Consider the following 19,192-nt stretch of genomic DNA (forward strand, 5'->3'; position numbering starts at 1 on the left):
AATGCCGACACCACGTACCAGGAGACCGTGAATGCGTCTCTCTCTCGCTCTTATAACCTCTTCACCTCGCAGAGCACGAGCGTACGAACGCGCCAGTTGTGCACGAAGACGACGACGCTCTAACGCAATCATATGGTTCGCACAGATGCATGCTCTGCAGGCGTGGCTGTATTTCTAGAGAATTATTTTCTAGAATTTTCTAGAATTCTAGAATTTTCTAGAGAATTATTTCTAGAGAATTATTATTTTCTAGAGAATTATGTATTATTTCTAGAGATAACGCAATGTCGACAGCTCCCACTGTTTGCTCAATGGGAAATGTTCAAACAGAGAGTAAAAAATGAAGCGATTGCTATTTCATGTGAGCTATCTCAAAGAAAAAATGCAGAAAAACATCACCTTTATAATCTACTTCATAAGCTGCACGCTTTCGAAAGCCAGGAGCCAGGGTTGTATAGCGACGAGATAAATACAGTTCGAGCAGAGGTACAGAAATATGAGACGGAAGCGTACAGAGGAGCAGTGGTGCGTTCACGCACAACTCGTTTCACAGATGAGGAGCCCACAAAAAGGGCTCTTGGTGATGAAAAGCGATACGCGCTTTCAAAGCAGATATTACAAATTGAATCTGGTGGTTCCATATATACAGGAACGTCGCAGATAATCACCATATTTGAAGATCACTATAAAAATCTTTTCACTGCAGTTACGCTTCAGCAGGGTTACGAAGAAAAAGCCGATCAATTTATTTCTCTTATGCCACAATTACAAGATGATGATCGAGTCAGCGTTGACGAGCCAATAACTCGAGAAGAAATTAAGCTTGCTGTTGAAACTCTGCAGAAAAACAAGACGCCTGGCCCTGATGGCCTTAGTGCCGAGTTTTATGTAAAATTTCAGGAATTCCTGTGTCCCTTTCTTGAGCAGGTTTTCAAAGACGCTTATAAACATGGTGAGCTTCCTCCGACTTTCTATCAGGGCCATACGACCCTAATCCCAAAGAGCACTGATAATGAAGTATTAAAGAGTGTAAACGGATATAGGCCGATATCATTATGTAACGTCGATTATAAAATATTTGCAAAAGTACTTACAAATAGGTTGCAGACAGTCATTGCTAAATTAGTTGGTGACCATCAAACATGTGGAATTCGAGGACGCTCTATACAAACAAATATTAATATCGCACGTTCAGTCCTTGAGTGCTTAGAAGGTAGCATGGATCAAGTAGCTCTTCTTCAGATTGACCTCGCCAAAGCCTTTGATAAGGTTCAGCACAGTTTTTTGTTCCGATTACTGCGACATCTGCAGTTAGGTGATGCATTATATAATGGTATAGCACTTTGTTATAAAGGGTGTACTACAAAGTTAATTGTGAACCGTACCATCTCAGGTGTAATACAGGTACAGTCATCCGTCCGTCAGGGTTGTCCGCTCTCGCCTTTACTTTTCGCAATATACTTGGAACCTCTTTGCTTAAGCGTGCTTTATAACTCAAGCATTAAGGGATACAGGTATGCAGATGAAGAAATTAAAGTTCTAGCTTATGCGGATGACATTGCCTTCTTTTGCATCGATAAGCCCAGTATTGAGACAATAAACACTACCTTGCGTTTCTGTGAAATGGCAGGAGCTAGTGTAAATTTTGATAAAAGTAGGGGGTTTTGGCTAGGCATGTGGGCTCTAACTCCCTCTGTGTTCTCGAATATTCATTGGGATCAGTTTTCGCTGCGATATCTTGGTGTGCCTCTCGATAACTTCCGTAATAGTGGACCTCATTGGACATCCGCGATAACCACAATCCGTCGAAAGGTGACAACCTGGCAGGGACGCGACTTCTCCATTTTCGCAAGAGCTAAGGCGTGCAATATATTCCTTGCTTCTAAGCTTCCTTATGTTCTGCAGGTATTGCACTGCTCTCGCATCCATATTCAGGCATTCCACAGAATATTTGCATGTTTTATTTGGCAGTCATCATGGGAAGCCATGAGAAGGGATAATCTGTTCCTTCCACTTGAGAAGGGAGGTCTCAGTCTTGTGCATTTGTTTGTGAGACAATTGGTCATGCGATTATTTTACCTTAAAAATGTCCGTCATCCTTTCCTCCTTGCAGTTAACAGAACACGTCTTGCTTCACACCTCCCTTTTCTTTTTGTCACGACCAACTCTGCTCAAGAACTGCCGTTAGGGGGCTTCCTAAAAGAACTCGTGGATACTATCTCATTTTTAAAAGCCAGATTCACGTTAGAATATTTATTTAGCGTTGATCGAACATCGCTAAATATAGCACTTGTAAATAACCTTTTCCCTGCACCTATGTATCGAAAGCCATATCTGTCTCTATTTGGTCAAGATGTTCTTTGCCGTGTTCGTCGAATGTGTATAACGCCAGCAGCGAAAACATTTTTCTTTAAGCTGCACACTTCCACTCTGCCAGTTAAAACATGGCTTCATGAGAAAGGATTATATGTACCGTGGAATACAAATTGTAGACTGTGCAGCCAACCTGAGACAATAGAACATTGCTTTATTCTTTGTCGTGATGCATTTTATTTTTGGGACATTTTACAAAGAACTATCAAAAAAGAATTTCCTCTAACACCTTACGGTATCCGGTTCCTTCCTTTCAAAAAGACAATCAGTAATGCACCATATGATTTGTTTATGTTATTAGGACTGTATTCATTATGGAGAAGCCGAATGATCGACAGACATGCCGAGCCACCCCGCTCGACAAGGTCTGTCTTTCGAGAAGAGGCTGCTCAAGTGCGGAGTGTTGTTGCAACCTTTGACCCCGTTCCTGAATGGATTTCGTATCTGGACGCTTGTGTTTGTTTACCCGATTTTTGAACTTTCATTCGACTGCCTAGCGTGTGTGAATTTGTTTTGTCATGTATGTATATATGTAACACAACTAATTTTCGCATATAACTACTAATATTTCCATGCAATAAAGAAAAAAAATGGCTGTATAGCCTAGTGGTTACGACGCTCGCTTTGGGACAGCGGGTACGCGGGCTCGAATCCCGCCTCAGCATTTTTTTTTAACACGAAAGTGTTTTATGCCGGGGTCCACCAAGACTTCACTGACGTATTTCCGTCACGGAAATACGTCAGCTTACAATGTACACGAACATAATACAAAGAAAGAAACCAGAAGAAAAAGTTCCACAAACATGCAAAATTTGGAAATCGAACCCACGACCTCTCGGTCCGCGACGATAGATCGCCGAGCGTTTAACCCATTGCGCCACAAACGCATTTGCAGAGAGCGACACAGACGCGCCTTATATATCTAACACTCCTCCGTGTACCCGCGCTCTTGCTCGGGGCGGTGCCGCCGCCTACGAGCAGAAAAGAGAAGTACTGCATTATGACACTAACGCGCACCGACAGTGAACGCTTCGGTGGTCTCAGCACTACGACGCCTCGATGCCAGCATTCGAAGGGACGCTGGCATCAAGAAGCACTACCAACGCCACCTAGGTGGCGTTCACCGTACTCAGCACAGCGGAGCGTGGCCTCCGCAATTAGCTCTGAAAATGTTTCTGAAGTTGATCGCGGAGGCTGCAATTACGACGCGCTGTACGCGCTGATTTGACTCGGTGACGATTCAGTTACGTGCTTTGTCTTGCGCGTTGTATTAGTGTGTCAGTTACGTGCTTCGTCTTTCGCGTTGTGCTAGCGTGTGCAGCGTAGTGCAGCTTCCATATGCACGACGCTTGCTCATGGTCATCGACGTTGGTAGTCGTGATGGAGGAGACGTGCCACCAGGCGTCAGCGTGGGTGCATCAACGCCTAAGGGCGCTTTAGCCACAAAACACCAATAGACATTATATATCAATGTGCAATAAACATTACACTACTTCTGTGAAGACACGTTTCACTTTCGTGTTCTATACCGATTCCTATATAAGAGGGATCAACCACATTTTTTTCTTTCTTGGTAGTGTCTTGCTACTCACCACAAATTACGGCTGGCTTAAACAGCTTCGCTGTCAAAATGGATATTCTGCATTGATAAGCATAGAACGAGGCTGAAACCTGGTCAGGGTGTCTTCGGATAAAAACAAGTGAGAGCTCCACTTGTGCACTTTTCGTAAAGCGAAGCTTTCTATGTCTCACTGATTCGTCTGTGAGCGCACTGCAGGAAAGCCAACTTACATAATGGAACAATCTGCGCACACAATCGTAGAACACTGCAGTTTACATTCGCAGTTGTGCCGATAAGAACAATGGAAACTGCAACGCCACGCTACCCAGACGAACTGTATAGTATATTTGCGTTGCATTGCATTCCCGGCCGTCACCATGGGCAAGCGCGGATCCAGGGATCCGGATGTCCTGACCCTCCCCTCAGATTTCTGCATCGCCCCTCGCTGATGGCCCTGTCTCAAAAAATATGGCCACCAGCAATCTTCAAAAGTATTTTTCGCGAGTACCAGTGCATGGTATCAGCCATGTAGAAGTAAAACTAGATCGCTCAAATAACGTACACGGCAGCGTTTCACAACTGGACGGTTGCGGAAAGAAACAAGCTCAACGCCCTCATACGCAAGGCGTACAAATGTGCGTTGGGACTTGCGCCCGGAGTGAGCACCACCAAGCTCCTAGAACTAGGCTTGCACAACACGCTCGAGGAACTCGTGGAGGCGCAACAAGTGTCCCAACTCGAGCGCCTATCCCGCCCGGGCAGGCACGTGCTCGAAAAGCTCGGCATCACATACCACACGCAGCACGGCATCAAAGTGGAAGTTCCATCAATCATGCGCGAGCAACCATACGTGCCCCCATTGCCTCGCAACATGCACCACACGGGGAGACGCAAAGCACAACACATGAACCAAAGGTACTCCAACGACAAGGAGGCAGTCTTCACCGACGCAGCCCGTTATCGAGACAGGATGGCGGCAGTTACTAGCCACCGAGGTACGAGCGTCACCGTGAACACGGCATATGCCGAAGCGGCAGAGGAAGCGGCACTGGCCCTCACAGAAACCAAGGCTACATACGAGATCTGCGATTCGCAAACGGCAATTCGCAATTTTGCAAATGGGCGCAAATCGCAAGAGGCGTATCATACTCTAGCGACATCCCATACACCAGGGAGAGGCCGACGTCGATAACCGAAGGCACTTGCTATGAATCCCGGCACACACTGGACTGAGCACCCCCAACGAAGCGGCTCACCGCGTTGCTCGAGGCCTCACTCACCGAGCATCATCGGAGGAAGAGCCCGCGCGGGGTACTGCAAACGCCTGGGCGTGGGAGGATCGTTTGACCAGGTTCCACGACATCACGACACACTACCAGTTACAGAGACGCGTATACCCATTCCCTCACGCTAGGTTAGACAGGGCGCAAGCAGTACACTACAGACAATTACAAACTGATTCTTACATAAACCCCAGACTCATGCACGCCATGTATCCAGACATGTACACTACAAACAGATGCACATCCTGTGGCGAGGTTGCCACACCTAATCACATGTTATGGGAATGTCAGGACATAACAAACAATTCGGGCAGTGCCGACACCTCCGTCTCTTCCACCGCCAGCCTCCGCTCGCGTTGGAACACCGCACTGCTCAGCTCGAACCTGACAGCCCAACTCTGGGCCGTCCAGCGAGCCTAGGAAGCCGCATCGAGACAAGATCTCGGAACCGCGTCCGCGGCGGGTGCCCAGACCCACTAAAAAGACGCCGGACTCAAATCTGATTGATTTGATAATAAAGTTTACGTTCTTCTTCTTCCCAAGTCTTCCGTAGGGGTGTGGTGTCGCGAAGTTGCCATAGTTATTTTTTCTCATGAACACCTTGAACCTCCTGATGCCGGCCGCGCCTTCGTCCCGTCGGCGGCGTCGAGTGAACGAGGCGACGTCCCTTTTGTCAAGCACGCCGATGTCCGCACGAGCGCCTGGTTAACTTAGTTCCCCCTCCCCTCGGGGTGTCATCGGTTGCCTCATTGGCTGGCATCGGCTCCGCGACCAACTTGCTTAACGCAAAAGATCTCTCGCTGAAGTATTCATATATACATAATAACTAACAGCTAAACTAAGAACTACGCATAGGCAACTTCTTTAACACTCATTGTGAGTCCCAGTTACACGTTGACAATATCCAGTACGAGCACAGTACCTTTCGTATACGCTACAAGGTTTTCGTTATAACTTGGCAGTTTTATTGTCGTACAGCATTGGAGGCTCAAACCCGCCGGATCCGTTTGTCAGAGTGGGCGTTCTCGCGGAGCAGGATGAAGCCTCGAGCCGCGGCTGCGCAGAGGGGGAGCGTGACGTCAGCGACCAACGCCAGCGCGCGGGCCTAGGATGTCGTCGCATGGTTAGAGAAACGGGAGCCTGAGCGCCATGTGTAGAGTGACCTAGAATAATGGGGGAGTGTCCAAAGCGCCGGCTCCGGCAATCGAGGGCCTTTTTCCGTCTCTGAACTGCCGCGCCGCGCCGCTGCTGCTCCGGACCCGTGGGGCTTAACCAAGGAGGTTATAAAAAAACTCCTCCTTGGGCTTAACTCCACAGTGCAAATCAACGGGGCTGATTTTTTCAAAGCATTGGGGTTTAGGGACAGTGAAGGCAAAATAGACTTTAAGCGGGTAGAAATAACCAAACGGAGGTTATCTGATTGGTGGATAAAATTTCACCCACCACAAAGTACAAATTATGTTAATAGACACGGCTAGGTGGCGTATGCCACCGCCCGATTTAAAGAGTTCAGCCTCATCCATCCATCCATCGTGGGCTTTTTCGCGCTCGCGAAGTGCGCGGGAAGTGAAGGTCGTCTGCTCCGCGCTGTAGTTTTTTGCGTTCAGTTTCCACACAAAGCACTTAACGTCTATTTAACTTCAACACTGTGGTGCTGCATGGAGCTTACCCATCTTTGAGCGTTGTCTTTGTGCTTGGGCAGCAAGAGAATGCAAGAACTAACGCGTCAATCTCATTAGCGCGGTCTAGCTCCGGTGCTAGGGTTCGGGAACGGTAATGCGGTAAGTGTGCGTGCGTAGAAACGCCCTAAATGAGCCCGCGCAGAGAAAGAACGTAAAAAAAAAAAAAAAAACAGTATTCGCATGGGTACGCGGGCAATAGCACCATGCTTACAAGAATAAGAGTAACGCAAAAAGTACATTATTCGCGAAGTCAAGTGAAATACTTACGCGCGTGCAGTGACCGCTTCGCTCACCACTACGCGCTTTTCACTCACGGTCAGTAGTGGTTTAGAGCCATATGCATATGTATTTAGTCATGAATTTTTAGCCTCGACAATACTTTATTATGAACAGAGAGCAGTGAGAAGGTGGAAACAAGAGAAGGAGCAGAGACGGCCCTAACGCCGCAATATTGTTGGCCTATTTCGCTTCAGAGATAGCGTACGCGAACAATTCTTGCTGTACGCTATCGCTTCAATGCAAACTTCGCGCACGATGTACCTTAAGGTTCACCGTGAGCGAAGCTTGTTTCAAATTCAGACATTCAAAAGAAAAGCCATTTCAGCCAATAGATAAACAAACATAAAAAATGTGAATAAATTTATATTTTTCTACACTGAAATGAATAGATAGCTATACTACTGGCCTAGCCATTTACTCATTTGTTATGCAAAAGTTATTGCTGCAATAGCCTTGTTTTCATAATCCGTGAATCCTCTCTGAAATTACCAACATGTAACTTCTCGTGATATCATAGTTATTGCTTAACGTGTGATTTTTTACGTAAACTAACAAGCATTCATGGCGCGTGACGATGTTTGTGCTTGCATTATATTGAGTGGCAAATCGTCTTGAAGATTACTGTCTTTGAGGCACTACATATATCGCTATTGATTCTACATATCTCTATAGCAGTTACCTTCAATCAGTAAAACATGAAAAGTTTATGTTCTGGTGATTAGTTGCCTCTTTCATTACGTAACTACAAGTACGTAATAATTTATCAGTAAGTATATTTGCTGTTGTTATGATCGGCTTGGAACTGTATCTCTCAAATGTGGGAAGCAAGCCCGAGCGCTTTTCCCGTGACGAGATAATCCCCTTCATCCCCGAGAAAGCGTCTCACCTCTACGACCGGAGCAGACGAAAACGGCGAGCTACCAAGAAGGAGGACCCGAGGGAGAGGAGGTCGTCAACTTGACCACCCCGAAGGAGACATCGACCACCACGAGGGGATTTAAGGCCGTCCTGGCCCCCGTGTTAATCAGAACCGCTCGAGACTCGGATAGAGTCAAAACCATGTACCAATGAAGTGAATACAATCTTTTCTATTTTTCATCATCACGATGCCCGCCTTCATCGTCGTCTCCTGATTCCTGCGGTGACGACCCACCTCACCCGGTCAAGATTATATCACTGTGTACGAACCAGCGAGAATACGCAATAAATATTCCTAAAGTTACATTCATGTTAAAGTTCCCTTAGCGTTCGCGCTCTTGCAACACAAGAAGGCGAAAGACGAGTTGCACATCCGTAAAGCATCACGTTCGTTTTCTGACGTTCGCTCGTAATTATGAAATGAGGCGTACGTACACAATGTTGCACTATTAGCGTTTCATTTATTTTGTTTTGTCTTGTTTTTTGCCGCGTATATTTTTCGCGTACCCTTTTCGTGCACGCCGTGATAGCTTAGTGGCTTTGGTAGGTTGGACTGCTAAGCTCGAGGACGCGGGTTCGATTCCCGGCATTACATTTCGATGGAGGCGAAATGCATAAAACACCCGTGTACATAGATATAGGTGCACGTTAAAGAACCCCAGGTGGTCGAAATTACCGGAGCCCTCCAATACGGCGTCTCTCATCGCCATGTAGTGATTTTTGGATGTAAAACCCCAGAAATTATCATTACTATTATTAGCCTTTACCTGTGCTCTCACTTCTTCATGATATATGGGAAAGTTCGACACGTTGAGATCGAGATTGGCATTCAACACGTTCTTATCGTCACACCCACACCATTAGATGGATTTCTGGTCGAAAAAAGCGGCTTTGCACCACACGTCATATTGTTGTCGTTAATCGCGACGTGAATGCAAGTATGTCAAGTTACTAATGCCATGACCCATCAGTCATCTTAGTCACACATTTGTGCCTTTCCACGCTATACTTTGGCATATATACCAAGTGAACGAGACGCGAGAGTTACGCGGTTTGTATTTATTTTTGGTACCGCGGCCCCGCCGACGGACACATTCCGCTTCCCAAGAGCCAGTTAAGGATTTCGCTTTAATACAGAAACAGCAGAGCACGGGAGCCAGTCTAGTAAAACAAATCGAATGCATGAAATAAAAGAAAGGAAACGATAGGGTGTAAAAGCGTTAGCATGAGCTATAGCCATATCCGCCGCGTTCTTCTGGTTATCATCGCGATCTCCAACTTATTTTCTTATGCAGCACGTTCACGTTGCTCATTCCACGCACAAGTAAATGGAGTAAGCGCGTGGAATGTGTTACTCAAACAGCCGCGTAAGCGCGGACCAAGCGAGCTATAGAAGGATATGGACAAAATACCCGTATACACAGCCGGCAAGCGCGTTCTGGCAAGCGCGTTCTCTGTGCGGTGAGTCACTGCGGTATTACCTTGCGGTCCCAAATGTCGGCTAATAGCAACCAAAACATCAGGCTCGTAGCAGACGCCCGCCGCCTTGGCGCGGCTTCCGCAGCGGGGAAAGCCCACGATGGATGGATGGGGCGGAACCCTTTAAATCGGGCGGTGGCGCATACGCCACCTAGCCGTGAGTATTAACATATTTTGTACTTTGTGGTGGGTTAAATTTCACCCCTGCCTTGATTTTAGCCACTAGTCAGATAACCTCCGTTTGGTTATTTCTACCCGCTTAAAGTCTATTTTGCCTCCACTGTCCCTAAACCCCAATGCTTTGAAAACGGTCCGGTACAGCAGCGCCGCGGCGCGGGAGTTCTCCAATATTCTAGGTCGCTCTAGCCATGTGTAAAAGGATGACGTCGCGTGGGAAACAAAACATGAAGACGCTGGCTCGCGCTCTCGGCTACTACGCCACATCGTTCTTCTTGTAGGTGGCGTCGTGAGTCTTCATACGCGGCGATTCGCATATCGTAAACAACCAGCCTAGTGGTTGCTGCGTTGGAGCGGAAGCGGTAAAGCAAATGAAGGTGTCTCAGCCGAACACAATCTTCTTAAAGAAATCAAGGTGTCCCAACAGAACTTCAAAGACGGACCCGTGCTTACGCATCTATAACGAATTTACAACAGATGATCCCAAATGTTATTATAAGAAACAATACTGCAGGCTTAGATATACCGGGTGTTCAAAATTAAGCTTTATGGTTTTCTTAAAATTAGGCACAAGGAGGAACGCGAAGACCAACTGTGCAAATAAGTTAATGTGGCCAGGAGGAAACAAAGTGAGGTGATAATTATCGTTGTCAGTAGTCGAAGTAACTAAAATTGAATAATTAACTTTTTAATGACTGCAGTAAGTGTGTATGTTTGTCAGGCGCGGATCCAGGGGGGATGTCCGGATGTCCTGACCCCCCCCCCCCCCCCCCCCCTCAGATTTCTGCATCGCCCCCTCGCTGACAGGGGGATGGCCCTGTCGCAAAAAAAAAAAAATATGGCCACCATCATTCTTCAAAAGTATTTTTCGCGAGTACCAGTGGTATCAGCCATGTAGAAGTAAAGCTAGCTCGCTCACAAGCTTAGTTGTATTCCGTAGGAGTGTGGTGTCGCGAAGTTGCCGTAGCTATTTTTTCTCATGAACACCTTGCACCTCCTGGCGCCTGCCGTGCCTTACTCGTCCCGTCAGTGGCGTCGAATGAACAAGGGGACGTCCCTTTTGCCAAGCACGCCAAGGTCCGCTCGAGCGCCTTCGTGCCTGATTAACTTAGTTTCCCCTTGTGGTGTCAACGGTTGCCTCATTGGCTGTCATCGGTTCCGCGACCAACCCGCTTAATGAAAGAAATCTCTCGCTGAAGTGTTCATATATAAATAATAACAACTAACAGCTAAACTAAGAACTACGCATAGGCAACTTTTCTTTAACTGTAGCACTCATTGTGATCACAGTTACACGTTGACAATATCCAGTACGAGCACAGTGCCGCTCGTACGCTACAAGTTTTTCATTGTAACTTCGCAGTTTTATTGTCGTACATGAAGCATAGGAGGCTCAAGCCCGCCGCATCCGTTTATCTGAGTGAGCGTTCTCGCGGAGCGGGGCGAAGCCTCGAGCCGCGGCTGCGAAGTGGGGGAGCGTGACGTCAGCGGCTAACGCAAGCGCGCGGGCCTAGGATGGCGTCGCGTGGTTAGAGAAGCGGGAGCAGATGCGCGCCTTGTATAAAAGGATGACGTCGAGTGGGAAACAAAACATGAAGACGCTGACTCGCGCTCTCGGCTAACACGCCACATCGTTCTTCTTGTAGGTGGCGTCGTGAGTCTTCATACGCGGTGATTCGCATATCGTAAACACCCAGCTTTGTAGTTGCTGCGTTGGAGCGGGGCGTTACGCCCGTATTCAAGAACGTTCCTCTAGTCAACACACCACCACGACTCAAGAGAGAAGATGGCACCGCCATCCCTCCACAGAAGTGGTCACTGAGCTTCAGATCATTCACGGGAATTCTTGAGAATTGTCGCGTCTTTATCAGTCGATAAGCGGCGCTGTGCTCAACAAGGTAGAGTGGAGTAAGAGCTTCGAGTAGAGGGCTGTTTGAGAATACGGGAGTTAGTCCTCCAACGCAAACGAAGGTGTCGCAGCCGAACACAAAGAATCTCCTTAAGGAAATCGAGGTGTCCCAACAGAACTCCAAAGACGGACCCGTGCTTACGCATTTATAACGAACCTGCAAAAGATAATCCCAAATTTTATTTTAAGAAACAATACAGGCTAGATATACCGGGTGTTGAAAATTAAGCTTTATGGCTTTCTTAAAATTATGCACTGGGAGGCACATGCAGACCACCTGCGCAAATCAGTTATGTGGCCAGGCGGACACAAAGTGAGATCATAATTATCGCTGTCAGCAGCCCAATTAACCAAAATTGAATAATTAACTTTTTATTTACTGCAGTAAGTGTGTATGTTTGTATTCAAAAGTTAGAGGCAGTCGTGTTTCTACACAGTTTCACTTGGAAGAATTCTTCTAGCGTGTCTGTGCTCCGAGATATCCAACTCCAAATTTTAATTGTCGCTCGCATGATTACGCATGCAAGAGAGTGAGGATCGGCGCAAAGCTCCTCCCTGATGTGACGCGGCTGTTGCGTGCGGCGTTTAGTCTGACAACGGGGCGGGGGCATTGGCAAAGATAATAACTGTCCACCTTCCCCTCACGGCTGGCGAAATAAAAAAAAATCTAAGAACCCGTAACAGCTGTAGTAACACGCGACCGCGCAGCCTATAAAGATGGCGGCAGCTGCCATGCCGAGATAATGGCGCGAGCGGAGAAACCGGAGGGCAGTACGCGTGCGTAATGGTGACTAGACGACCGGGCATGGTCCTTGTCTGGGCTACGCAAATAAAGTGACTGCTGATTTCCAAGTAATGTAAGTTTTATTGAAATCAAGAGCAACAACTGCACCATCAACAACAGAAACCTTTTTAGCTATGCTAACGAATATTTCATACTGCCGCTTTAAGTTTGGTGTTGTCATGCACAAATCTCATGACAACATTTCACCCATCAAGATGTCAATACCCTAAAAATGTCCAAAATGCCTCCCTTCCACAGCAACGCAAAGCATAAACCGCTCTCGCTTAGACTCAAATATTCTGCGCAGCACGACAATTGAAATTTGGAGTCGGATATCTCGGAGCACGGACACGCTAGAATAATTCTTCCGACCGATACTGTTTAGAAACACGACTGTCTCTAAGTTTTCAATACAAACATACCCACTTACTGCAGTTAACAAAAAATAATTGTTCAATTTTAGTTAATTGGGCTGCTCACAGCGATAATTATCATCTCACTTTGTGCCCCCCCCCCCCCCCCCCTAGCCATATAACTTATTTGCACAGGTGGTCTTCGCGTGCCTCTCAGTGCCTAAAGTTAAGAAAACCATAAAGCTTAGTTTTTAACACCCTGTATTATCAGGCACAGCCACCCGCCGTGGTTGCTCAGTGGCTATGGTGTTGGGCTGCTGAGCACGAGGTCGCGGGATCGAATCCCGGCCACGGCGGCCGCATTTCGATGGGGGCGAAATGCGAAAACACCCGTGTACTTAGATTTAGGTGCACGTTAAAGAACCCCAGGTGGTCCAAATGTCCGGAGTCCCCCACTACGGCGTGCCTCATAATCAGAACTGGTTTTGGCACGTAAAACCCCATAATTTCATCAGGCACAGCCGCCAAGCACATGCCTGCATTGGGTAACGTCCTTTTCCTATAAGCTCGGAGAAACCGATACCAGGCTTCGCTACAGGTCTTCTTCCCCTTTCTGGGGTTTTACGTGCCAAAACCAATTCTGATTATGAGGCACGCCGTAGTGTAAGGCTCTGGATTAATTTTGACCACCTGGGGTTCTTTAACCTGCACTACAACGCACGGGCATTTTTTGCATTTCGCCTCCATCGAAATGCGGCCGCCGCGGCCAGGATTTGATCCCGCGATCGCGTGCGCAACGCCTCAGCTGACTGAGCCACCACGGAGGGCTATACAGGTGTTGCTCTAGCCGTATAAAACGCGGGTTTATCGTGAGCAAAAACGGTAAATTTCGGTAAATAAGAAAGGCTACTATCATCATCATCATCATCATTGACAGAAGCTGACCCCCCCCCCCCCCCCTCAGAAAAAACCTGGATCCGCCCCTGATGTTTGTATTGAAAAGTTAGAGGCAGTCGTGTTTCTACACAGTTTCACTTGGAAGAATTCTTCTAGCATGTCTGTGCTCCGAGATATCCGACTCCAAATTTTAATTGTCGTTCGCATGATTACGCATGCAAGAGAGTGAGGACCGGCGCAAATCTCCTCCCTGGTGTGACGCGGCTGTTGTGTGCGGCGTTTCTGACATAGGCGCCGACACTCGAGCCCCCTTCGGAGTTTTCCTGGGCCCCCCTAAAGTGTAATTACCGCAGTTCTATTGCCCACATAATTTGAGCAATCTTTTGTGTTGCCTCTACCTTTTCACTTTTGTTGTGGCTAAAAGCTTACGGCACCATTGTTGGCGCGGACCAGCACGGCTTTTAATTTATACTTTCGCTTTATTTCGGCAAATCCTGACAATGGGAGGACAAGCGCATTAGAAGCACCAGCGGCGGCTACCTCATCCGTGTTTCCTCACTTCAACATTTTTTTTTTGTTTTGTTTCCGCTGAGAGCGCCGTGCACAGACACAATATATTGAAATATATACACAGGACAAAGGTTACTATGTTTTTCAAGGAGAAGGAGGTAGCCAACTAAATGGATAGCCTATTCCTAGAGAATGAATATGTTGATGTATGTTCACCTCACTTCAAATTACTTTGCGTGCTTTTTTTGACCCCGAGAAAAACCTGCAGACTTCAGTGACCCCTTCGACAGAGTCTTCTATCAACGGCGTGTGAAAAGCACGTGAGTGATATTCATTCTCTTTCCACTAGGCAATGCTAACGACTAGCGACAAAAAAGAAAAAAAAAGCTCTTCTAATTATTTACAACATTTACGCATTAGGGATGGAAACATCGCATCTTGGATGTAGAAGCCATAAATACGGGGTGTTTCAGCAAACACTTTTAAAAGATTCTTAAAGGTTGCGTGTGGCACATTAGCACAATTCTAATTCATGAGCTGGTCTACTCGAAAAGGCGGACATTACTTGCACAAAAAGTTGAAATGCATAATCAACTAATTAACAAAAACTCACCAATTAGGTTTTTAACGACAGAAAGCTGAGCTAGTTGGTAAGGATTCATAATGCAAAAAAAGGTAAGGCGTGCAGACACGGACACAAGATGGCGTTTTTGTCGTCCACTTCTCTTCTCTTGTGTCCATGTCTGCACGCCTTACCTTTTTTGCATTAGGTTTTTAACATATTAACTTATGGCCCATGTTTCAATTTACACATTCTAGCCGTGGAGTTCGCAAGGCTGATGCACTAGGAAGTAATTCTCACGATGGCACCAGTTTCGAAATATACATTCCCGAACATTGCAGAGAAATGCATTGGCCTTCCAGTTACTTTTGTGCTTACCCGCCGTGGTTGCTTAGTGGCTATGGTGTTGGACTGCTAAGCATGAGGTCGCGGGATCAAATCACGGCCACGGCGGCTACATTTCGATGGGGGCGAAATGCTAGAAGAAACAACCACAGGTGGTCTAAATTATTCCAGAGTCCTCCACTATACGGCGTGGCTCATAATCAGATCGTGGTTTTTGCTCGTAAAACCCCATAATTTATATATCTATTAATATACTTTTGTGATATACTTTTGTGATTCGATGCCTAAAACGACGTGTGACTGGCACGCCAATGCATGGCCGGTATTTTGTAGCGATGCCTTTCCGGTATAATAATGCCTTTTCGCTCTTATCGCGCTTTGTCAGTGGTCAGAGCGATGATCCGCTCGCGTTATCAACGGGATCAGAATCAACGGGATCAGAATCAGCGCACGGAACGCGTTCCGTGCGCTGATTCTGATCGGGCTCAGCAGCGAATTGTCGCACGCAGCGTGCTTTCACGCGTCGCTATACTGGATGTCCAGAGGAGGCGATCGCGGTGATTTACGGCGGATTTCGTACTCGTAGTTGGAAAAATGAGGTCAAATGGCCCGGTCCCATGAAAGGCCAATCAAAACCGCGACAGAAAAGTGCGGCCCTTACACGAGTCTGAACGTTAGTTGTAGTGGCCACATAAATTGTAGTAAACATTCTCCTAAAATTAAAATAGCAAGCATAGTGTAATGCACGGACCATGTAAACTTGTAAATACCTCACTGGATGACCTCGAGCACTCGCTTTCACAACGCAAGCATTGTGAAGAACGCCGGCAGCGGAGGCGAACGAATTCGTACAGCCGCGCCATTCACCGCAACTCTGAAAATTAGATTCATCATCATTATCTGCCTATTTTCATGTCCACTACAGACGGCCTCTGTCAGTGATCTGCAATGACCTCTGTCTCTCAACTCTGCAACACTAGAGGCGCAGAAAGCCAGCCCGGCAAGGAAGACAGCGCGCATGAAGTTAGCAGCCATCCCTGCTCGCCCTTTATCATTGCACCCACCAATGTTTAACAACAATTAAATATGGCACGCGGGCCGCATAAGCGTCAGCCGCGCACAGTCATTCACAGCTACGGCAGGGCTATAGGAGCAGACGCGTGCTCTCCTTCCCATTCGCGTTTGATTACGGTGACCTACAACTAACCCGAATATTGAGCGCGTGGGAAGATAATGTCCATCAAGCCGTCATCCTTTTCGGCTCGCTGTTACGTGCTTTTTCCCGCACCCACAGGGTATGGGTCGCTCATTTATATGGGTTTTGGATTTAATGCGGAACACTACGGCGACGACAACGCGACAATTTGCCTGAAGTGTCGATATAATCGCTTTCGCCATCATAAAGCTAAATAGAAAATTGTTAGCAGAGGATATATATATATATATATATATATATATATATATATATATATATATATATATATGGGTAGGTTTCGGAAAGCCGGTCGGGCCCCAGCATCCTGCCCCGCCCTCCGCCCTTAGAAAAACGAAAACTTTCCGCCTATGGGCAAAGAAAACATCCCCTTCCCCTATCGGCTGGCGAAATCAAGATATGACAGCGCGGTGTGCCGTACGCAGTACGCATGATCCTGTTAATCGCGATAACAGGAGATAATTTTTCGGCACATTTTTGTATTGAGATCGCACCGAGACATCATCTTGTGAACGCGTTAGCTTCACTGTCCTCTAGAAGAGTGTTTCTGAATTAGTGGCGCCTCTGTACGGAAGGATAACCAAGAATATCCACGTGGAGTCCCTTCGTGCTAATATGGCTGCTTGTGGCGGGACGAGGTATTCTACCGAAGAAAAAATAGACGTGATACGCTCAATGGCCGAGATGAATGGCAGCGCTTCATTGGCAATGCGGCTGTACGCGGCTCACCACACACACCGTCCCCTTCCAACTAGGCCTAACTTTATAAACGTGTTTCGGCGCTTTCGCGCATCAGGGTCAGTCCATTGTCCGAGACAGACCAGGAAGACTCTCATCGATGAAGGCTTTGAAATCGACGTTGTAGCGTGCGTAAAGTCGATGCCAGAACTCAGCATCCGACAGATTGCCGATCAGTGCGGTCACAGCGTTGGAACAGTCGCAAATGTGCTAAGAAAGCACAAGTTCCACCCTTTCATGTTCAGCTTCACCAGGACGTAAGTGAGGCGTACTTTGAAAGGCGGGTTGACTTCTGCTATTGGGGCCTGATGAAAATTGATGAAGAAAAGGACTTGTTACACAGAATAATTTGGACAGATGAAGCTCGGTTTTGCCGCAATGGCATTGTGAATATTGTGGGCGTTTATTACGCACGTCTTCTTCATCTGTATATTATCATCATCATCCTACGTTGCTCGATCCTCATCTTCAGTTCCACGTGATCATCATCGATCATCAGATGTGTGCCTTTGCTGGCTCGATGCCGAGTACTCGCGCCGAATAAACGTCGGGCCAACAGAGACGTCATACGTGGTGGACTCTTCCATCCACAGACCTCTGCTGGCTCAGTCTATACCCCCTGGAGCTTCGTTCCGGCCGCCGCTTGCGCCGACTGTCCGCTAGCATGTCTCAGGACGACCCACCATCCACTTCTACCGTTCTGACACCGCCAGCATGCACCCCTTATATCCTAAGCAGCCACCAGTATGCATTATTAAGCAACGAGCATTATTGTTCACAAGAAAATCCACACTGGCTGCGGCAGCATCCAGTTCGCTGGAATGTGCACATGTGGCATACTCGGGAACAGGATCATTGGATCTTACTTTTTTGAGGACAACTTGAACGTAAAGATGTACACGGAATGAGTATTGTCGTCGACGTACTTGTCTCCAATCTCTCCATGAATGAAATGCGCCAAGTGTGGTTCCAGCACGACGGAGCACCACCACATTTCTTCACCACGGCAAAGAGCTGGTCGGACACATGTTTTATTGCGATAGCAATTATATGGACACTTCAACCGGATTTATGCCATCGCCGTGAGGTTCCCTATAAATAAAATCTTCGCCGCGCGCCGTATGCCCGAGCGGAAGCGTGCGGGGACGCGCGCTATCACGGAGAGCGAACGCACTCAATCAACCACGCGCAAGCAAGGAAGCGGGAAGCCAGCGCCGGAGGGAGGGGGGGGGGGGGGGGGGGCGCACTTCTACTCTGCCAACAACCGCGCTCGTCGCTCGCCCGCACCGTCTCTTATCTCTACACGGCTCTGGCCTGCATTCGCCGCTCAGTTTCCGTTGAAGCCATAGACCGCACGTACCTTCGCCCGCTGTGGCGTATGCGCTCGCTGCCAGCGTTTTGACAGTCGTTGTCTGCAGTCATTCAGTGTGATCTATTCATGTTTGTTTGTGCGCGCTCACACCACGCTTGTTCATTCAGTTAGTAATAGTCGGGCCACATTTTCCAACGCACGCTACACATGCAATGCTGCCCGGATCGGCAGTGCAGCACTACAGGTGTGCCCCTTCGCACGCGCTGGCCACTGGAAGCGCTTCTCATCAACACCACCGTTTCACACGCGCCTTCTCGTGGTCATCGAGTCTCTCTGCATGTCGGTCTACTTACGCCGCAGCACACCTGCTTACTTAATCAGCTCATGTTTACTACAATTCATATTGTTACCAAAGCCGCTCACCTTACTTCGTATGACATTGCTGTGTTGCTATCGCATTCATTGCTTCGCCCTTAGGGCGAAACTGTTACATTTTTCTATGACATTGGATCGGGCGTGCAGAAGTGATGTTTTGGCCGCCGAGATCCCCTGACCTTTCTCCGCTCGACTTTTTTCTTTAGGGCTACGTTAAAGATGGAGTTTATGCAACAGAACCCAGTGATGTCAATGATATGAAGCACAGGATAATATCTGCCTGTGCGAGCATCCGTCCAGAAGTACTGCGCAGAGTTATCGAGTCGACGCGAGAGCGGTTTATTATTTGCGTTGCTGTGGAAGGGAGGCATTTTGAACATTTTGTAGGGCATTGACATCTTGATGGGTGAAGTGTTTTCATCAGATATGTACATGTCTACAC

Source organism: Dermacentor silvarum, chromosome 7 (genome assembly GCF_013339745.2).
Source record: "Dermacentor silvarum isolate Dsil-2018 chromosome 7, BIME_Dsil_1.4, whole genome shotgun sequence".
NCBI lineage: Eukaryota > Metazoa > Arthropoda > Arachnida > Ixodida > Ixodidae > Dermacentor > Dermacentor silvarum.